At 44.8% G+C, this 7,490-nt stretch overlaps 1 long non-coding RNA gene across 3 annotated transcripts; it reads right to left on the minus strand.

Annotated features, from left to right (window-relative positions):
* Positions 1-702: 702 nt before the first annotated feature.
* Positions 703-6,251, minus strand: LOC148004730 (uncharacterized). Of its 3 annotated transcripts, XR_015624749.1 has the most exons (5): positions 6,035-6,212; positions 3,175-3,370; positions 2,532-2,720; positions 1,648-2,042; positions 703-1,225 (listed from the first exon to the last, which is right to left on the minus strand). It is a non-coding gene; the product is annotated as an uncharacterized LOC148004730 (long non-coding RNA). The 3 variants fall into 3 exon arrangements; XR_015624750.1 differs by lacking the exons at positions 703-1,225; positions 1,648-2,042; positions 2,532-2,720 and adding an exon at positions 3,983-4,068 and having other exon boundaries at positions 2,722-3,370; positions 6,035-6,244; XR_015624748.1 differs by lacking the exons at positions 703-1,225; positions 1,648-2,042; positions 2,532-2,720 and having other exon boundaries at positions 2,722-3,370; positions 6,035-6,251.
* Between the last annotated feature and the right edge of the window lie 1,239 nt (positions 6,252-7,490).

Raw genomic sequence — 7,490 nt, forward strand, 5'->3', positions numbered from 1 at the left:
GTAACATCATGTTCAAAGAGACACTTTAATAGGGAGCATACTGTGTGATGCCGGACATGGAGGTCTCCAAGTGGCCCCAGCTAGGAGTTGCCTGTGTCTAGACAGGAAAGCGCTTCTCTATGCTTGTGGCCTTGTGAAGGATGTCGAGAATGTCAGGACATCTATAACTTTGGGTGCCCAAAGTTTAGATTGATGGTAGTTTTTCTTCTTTGTGTTTTTTGGTATTGTTTTGTCTGAAACAAGGTCTCACCATATAACACAGGCTGGCTTCCAACCTCACAATCCTCATGTCTTAGTCTATCTGTCTATCTTTCTGTTGCTCTTTCTCCCTTCCTCCCCTTCCCTCCCCACCTCCCTCTCTCTCTCCCTCTCTGTAGCTTTGATTAGAAGCATTCACAGCCACCTCTGGTTTCTCAATGTGAAGATCTAACAGCTCTTACTTGGAATAGTCAGCTCGTCTGATGTCAGGTTGGATGTAGCTGTTAAGATCGATTGTCGACAGAAAACAAGGTAAACACACGAAGCAGCAGTGTTTTCCTCTTTCACAGCGGCTGCAGTCAAGACTGATAGATCCTCCTTGTTGCAAGGCCATCCTTGGCTCCTCCTCTGCCTTCTACCTCATTTCTCTGAGGTCTGTCTGTCAGTTAACTGCCCTCAGCTGCTGCACTGCCAGCTGCAGATGATGTGCACCATATTCTCACATTTCTGTACCCAAGAACTTTTAAAGTTTATTTTATTTACATTCCAAATGTTGACCCTCCTCCCAGTCCCCCTTCTCAGAGTGTTTCACGCCCTCCCCTTTGCCTCTGAAAGAGTGCTCCCTGACCCTTTGGCCATCCCCCTTCCCTAGGGAATCAAGTTTGTATGGGATTAAGTGCATCCCTTTCCACTTAGGCCAGACAAGGCAATACTCTGCTACATATGTGCCAGGAGTCATGGATCAGCCCAGGTATGCTCTTCGGTTGGTAGCTTAGTCTCTGGGAGCTGTAAGGGGTCTGGGTTAGTTGATATTGTTGTTCTTCCTGGGGTTGCAATCCTTTTCAGTTCCTTCAATCCTTCCCCTAACTCTTCATTGGGGTCCTGGGGCTCAGTCCAATGGTTGGCTGTGAGTATCTGCATCTGTCTCAATCAGATGCTGGTAGAGCCTCTCAGAGGACAGCCATGCTAGGCTCTGGTCTGCAAGCCCAACATGGCATCAGTAATAGTGCCAGGGTTTTGTGCCCACCTATGGGATAGAATCAAGTTGAGAGGGTTTATTTGTTGGCCATACCTTCAGTCTCTGTTCCAATTTTGTCCCTGCATTTCTTTTAGACAGGAACAATTCTGGATCAACATTCTGAAGGTAGATTGGTGATCCCATGCCTTTACTGGGGCCCTGTCTGTCTACTACAGGTGATCTCCTTGGATTCCCTCTCCCTAGTGTTGGGCATTTCAGCTAAGGTCATTCCCATTGTCTCCTGAGAACCTCTCACATCCCAGGTCTCTGGGACTTTCTAGAGGTTTCCCGCCCTACCCCATCCATACCCCAACCCCTACCCCACCCCCTGCAGCTGCATCTTTTCATTCATTCCCCTGGCCCTCTGGGCTTACTTTAAGAACTAAATTCTGAAGGAAAATAACTTTATCTTTAAGAAATCAATAAATTACCTTTTCCTGTTACCAGGAGTAAACAATGTTATACCCTGACTGAAAGGGGCACGACATCTTTGGCCCCATAGCCTGTGAGCAGTGACAGTTCAAGAACTGTGTTTTGGGGAGGGAGAGGAGAGAGAAATGATGGAGACAGTAGCCGCCCAGTGCCATTGGGAAAGAATCCAAATTAACTGAAGGTCCATCAATGTAGATTCTCCTCTTCCAAAGTTCTCCGTTAGAAAAGCCAGAATGGCTTCCAAGTCTCAGGGTTTGAGTGCGTATTGGCCACTTTGTCAGACTTTGACACCAGCTCCCTGGAGTCCCTGCAAGTCTGCTCCTCACTAGTTTTCTGAATTCAGGTAAATCTTCACACAGTCCAAAGAACCCCTTCCAGCAGGAGAGACTGTTTCCTGAAATAAGATCACCTCGGAGTGTCAAAATACCGTCTGAGAACACAACTCGGTGGGAATGAATATTAACTGGGGTGGGTTGGGGGGGAACAATGTGTGTTTTCCCTTTCATCCTTGAAAAAGGGGATGAGTTTTGTCTTACAAGAAGGTGCATCATCATTCTGATTCTCTAATATGGAAAGATACCCCAAACTTCTGCTCTGTGACAGGCAAACATTTTCTCCATCCCAGAGAAAGTATTTGGAAGTTTATTTATTTTTCTGACTTAGTAGATTCTGGATGAGTGATTTAAAGGGATGCCAAAATGGCGACTTAGCCCAGAGGAGGCAGGTAACAGAGTTAAGGCAGCAGTTACTAAGATCTCCAGTGAGGACCGTAAGCCAAAGCAGAGCTGACTTTGGAGACAGACTCCAGAGACCAGGTGTCTGCTGCCTCCAGCCCCAAATGACACAGGACCAGGGCATCCAAGGGTAGGAATGTGTCATTTACCTTAACCATCAAGACAGGGTTTGCACTGTTGGATTAAGTCGTGCTGCCACTCCCACAGGAAGACAGTCAACCACGGGAAGGTGAAATTATAAATGTTCTCAGTTATGGCAGTATTGTGTTGAGATTAATAACTGTGAGAGGAGTTGCATGACAGGGTGTGGTGGTGGAAGGTAAATTCACCTGAAAGTTCTTTAAAAAACAAAAAGACATTTTATTACAGTTATCATGCTTACATGAGTATAAGAAAACTAGAAGGTGGAAATATAAAGAAAATCTCCACAAAATTGTTCAAATTTGAAAATAATGTTTCAACAAACTCTTGCAAGACTGAATTCTATTCTGCTCCACATATGTACAAATATATACTTCTCTCCACTCTATCAATGCAGAAGTTGTATATACAAAATTCCCTATGAGGACAGCTCGTGAAAAAGCTTTCTATGAGGCCTGTGTGATCAATCCAGTGTGTATTTGGTGTTAAGATTCCACTCATACCACTTCCAAACATTTTTTTTAAAATTAATCATTTCATTCATTTACATCTCAAATGATATCCCACTTCCTATTACCCCCTCCACCAGCCCCCATCCCACACCTGTCCTCCCCCTAACCTTTGCCTGAATGGGAGTATTCCCCTACTCACCCACACTCTCCCACCCCACTGCTCCAGCATCCCCTTATGCTGGATTATCAAGCATCCCCAGGACCAAGGTCTCCTTTCCCACTGCTGTCAGGCAAGGCCATCCTCTACTCCATATGTATCTGGAGCCATGGATCCTTCAAGGTACACTCCTTGGTGAATGGTCTACATTCTGGGAGAACTGTCACCCAAAAATTACCTGTGATGAAAATTACAGTGTAAGAGATAAGACAAGGGAAGCAAAACCAACATCCTTCTCACTAAGATACTTAGGATTATCTCCCAAAGGCTGAAAAGAGACTGACTCGTTAGTCAGGGTTTCTTGCAGCTCTTGCTGTTGACAAGAATGGATGCCCCGGCACAAAGGATGTTCTCAAAATGTCCACCCAAGTACTCTGGAATATTGTATTCTTACAGGTTTCTCCCCTCATTCATAGCAGAGGTGTCTAATAGGAAGGAAATATTTCTAAGTGGTGCTACTTATACCCATATAAGCCTAAAGTTATGGTTAACGGGGATGGAAGGAAACATTTGTATATTAAACCTGATATGTAGTGTGAGCTATGTCTGGCTCCTTTGTCTTTTTTAAGAAAACCGGCAGTAGATTCAACACCACATGAAATCACGTGTCAGCTGATGATATGAATATCACTTTCCTTTGACATTTACTTGGCTCTAGCACATATTTAATTTTTTAAGCTAAAATAAGTAGACTATTAAGCACACATAGGGTCACTCTGGTGAGAGCGAAGTCTTTGTTTCCTGTGGCCAGCAGACAAGCCCTGGTTTTACAGGCTGAAATAATACACACCTTACAATCGCAAGTGGTCTGCAGATGTCTGCTAATTTGCACACGGTGCCTCCTGAAGATGATTTTCATATCATTGTGTTCAAGCACTGCTTGATAGAAACAGCAAGTGTTGCTGGGTGTGCTGATGAGTTTAACTATATGTGTGATTTCTGAACATACCCAGGATTCCCGAGTCTAGTCTCTCATAGGAAACCACAGCTCTGTATAGTGTACACACACACACACACACACACACACACACACACACACGCACGCACACACTCCCTGTAGCCCTTTACGTGCTGTAAAATCTCCCCAAGGACCATGACTGATATTTTGTTGCCCCAAGGACCATGACTGATACTTTGTTGCCCCAAGGACCATGACTGGTACTTTGTTGCCCGAGCACCATGACTGATACTTTGTTGCCCCTCATGATGACTGAAATGCAGGAAGCAATGCCAAGTCATATTTGGAGAACACATGAATGACTTCTTACTACAAAGAAGTGATTCTGAGAAGCCATGTGGTGGCTTGAGAGTTGCTCACAGCTGCTTTCTCACATGGTGCTGCTACACTTGTCCGTGGAAGACTGGAGTGGAGCCTTCCAGAGGGTGACTATTACATCTTCCCCGTGGGGCTCTGACAAACCCATCTCATACTGTGATTTAGATTGAGATCAGCTGACTCATGAAACCCTCTTGGACATAGCGCTAGCATAGAGGAGAGAGGTTCAGAACTAAGGCTTGGCAGTGATAAGTGATGAAGCTTCCGCCTAGGATCCTAAGCAATTCTCAACCTCTGTAAGGTTCCAATTCTTTAAAAGCAGGAGACATAAGAATAATGATAGCATATGTTCCGTGCAGTGTTTATAAAACAAAGTGGTTTAGTATGAGAAAGTACCAAGTACTGTGCTTCTTTTAGTACATGTCGCCTGGTAAATGCTTACTAAAAGATAGCTACTACTCAGTGTTGTATATTGAAAGCTAGAGAACAGGACCGGCTTGAGTTCTGCTTAAGACTTAGTTGTCTGATTTGAATAGGTAAGATAGATACATATGTAATACAAACACCAAAACAAAAAGAGGAACTCCTGTGTTGTAGCATAGAGGAAATTATGATATAAATATAGACAAAGGAAAGGCCAAAGAATAAACACATGAGCAAAGAAAGAATAAAGGAGGCAGAGGGCAAGGTAAATCGTGAAGAATGAACAGAATTTCAACAAGTGAGTGGGGAAAGCCAGGTTCAAACCGCAGCACTGAGCAAAGAGCAGTGTGTGAGCAAGAGAAGCTGCAGAGAGCCTTCCAGAATGAGGATGGGGAGCAGGGAGAAGGTGGTAGAGCAGAGAAAAGGAAAGAGAGAGAGAGACAGAGAGAGACCGAGAGAGAGAGAAACAGAGAGAGAGAGAGACAGAGAGAGAGACAGAGAGAGAGACAGAGAGAGAGACAGAGAGAGAGACAGAGACAGAGAGACAGAGACAGAGAGACAGAGACAGAGAGACAGAGACAGAGAGAGAGACACAGAGAGAGACACAGAGAGAGACACAGAGAGAGAGACACAGAGAGAGAGACACAGAGAGAGAGACAGAGACACAGAGAGAGAGACAGAGACAGAGAGAGAGAGACAAGAGAGAGACACAGAGAGAGAGACACACAGAGAGAGACAGAGACACAGAGAGACAGAGACAGAGAGACAGAGACAGAGAGACAGAGACAGAGAGACAGAGAGACAGAGAGACAGAGAGACAGAGACAGAGAGACAGAGACAGAGAGACAGAGAGACAGAGACAGAGAGACAGAGAGACAGAGACAGAGAGACAGAGACAGAGAGACAGAGAGACAGAGACAGAGTCACAGACAGACAGACACACACACACACACCCCACGCACGTACATACAAAAGTCATCTCAGTCTCATATGACTCCAGACAGATGAGAACAAATGTCCCTTTTCCTTTTTCTCTGAAAGTGACATTTGCTGTTGCATGTCACAGCAAAACAGTGACAAGTAAATGTCTACAGGAAACTAAACTGTTTACATTACAGTGCTAGGAATACCCATTTGTGGTACCTGGGCAATGGAAGAAGCTAGTGTGAAGATTCAGTCCACTCTAGAAGACACTGAAGCAGGCAGACATGTTAGTGTCATCCCCAGTGAGGTCCTAGGAGTAAATTTTGTCTCACGTTTGAAGAACAAGTAGATAGAGCCCACGGGAAAGCAGCATGGCTGGGAGCTGGCTGTTTGAGCTGAGAGACTGAAGGGAGCTGACTGCTGAGAGACATATTTGGCTGCAGAAATAAAGACTCCAACCCCAAAGGAGAATTTCAACATAGATTGGCATCCACTGGGACTGTCTATGCTGTTACAGGAGACAAATATCAGACAAATATCAGAAGGATACTAAGAACCGTGACCTCAGTCACTCACTGCCACCATCATGTTCTCAATTCAGTGCTCTTCATGTGTGTTTATAATGGGGAAAGACATGGCAACAAATTTCAGGTGCCTAAAATTGAGCAAAAATAACAATACTTCTACTATGGGTTCTTGAAAACAACAAGTGAAATTTTGATGCATAAGATTTTCTATCAAGGGACTGAAGAGATGACTTAACAGTCAAGGTCACATACTGTACTTCCAGAGGACCCAAGTTTTCATTCCTAGCACCTGCATCTGGTGGCTCATGACGGCCAGTAGCAGTTGCATCTGAGAATCCATACCCTCTTCTTACCTTCACAGGTACATCCACACACATGGCATTGATACACACATGCATGTACACACACATACAAACATGTACAGGCCCATGAACATATGCATGTACACATCTGTACACATGGGTAAATGTATCCACATACACAAATGGACACATATGCACACACATGCACATGCACACAGACACAAATGAAGAATAAAAAATACATTTAGAAAGATTCCACCTACATATGTCTTTCTCCTTTTCCATATCAGCATTAGTGCCTTTGTTCCATCTCCTTACGCTAACCAGGATTCAAGGTCAGTTTTATGCTGTGGTCTCATTACCACTCTTTGCAAATTGATTCCAGTATCCCCCACTGGAACCTCTACTTTCTGTGCTCCCCTCTCACTCCCTAGCTGTGCTCCCCTCACTCCCTAGCTGTGCTCCCCCCTCACTCCCTAGCTGTGCTCCCCTCTCATTCCCTAGCTATGCTCCCCTCTCACTCCCTAGCTATGCTCCACCTCACTCCCTAGCTGTGCTCCTCCTTCATCTAACTCCATTACATGACATTTCACGGAAAGGCCCAAGAGCACAGACACAACCTTAACATGGTGAGGCTGCCTCTCACATACTGTTAGTGCCATAGACTGTGTTTTCCCTCACTCTCTCCCTGCAATAGCACTCATAAAAGGTATTGAGTGATCTAAGCACATGCCTCCAGACACCATTCACTATGGCAATTTCTTTGGTAGCCACTTTTGCAAAGGAATGAGCTGACCCTCTTCTGCTGCCTGTGGTGTCTCTTGCCAACAGCCCCTCACCTCTCTA

The sequence above is a fragment of the Rattus norvegicus genome, chromosome 7 (assembly GCF_021556685.1).
Source record: "Rattus norvegicus strain SHRSP/BbbUtx chromosome 7, alternate assembly SHRSP_T2T, whole genome shotgun sequence".
Classification (NCBI taxonomy): domain Eukaryota; kingdom Metazoa; phylum Chordata; class Mammalia; order Rodentia; family Muridae; genus Rattus; species Rattus norvegicus.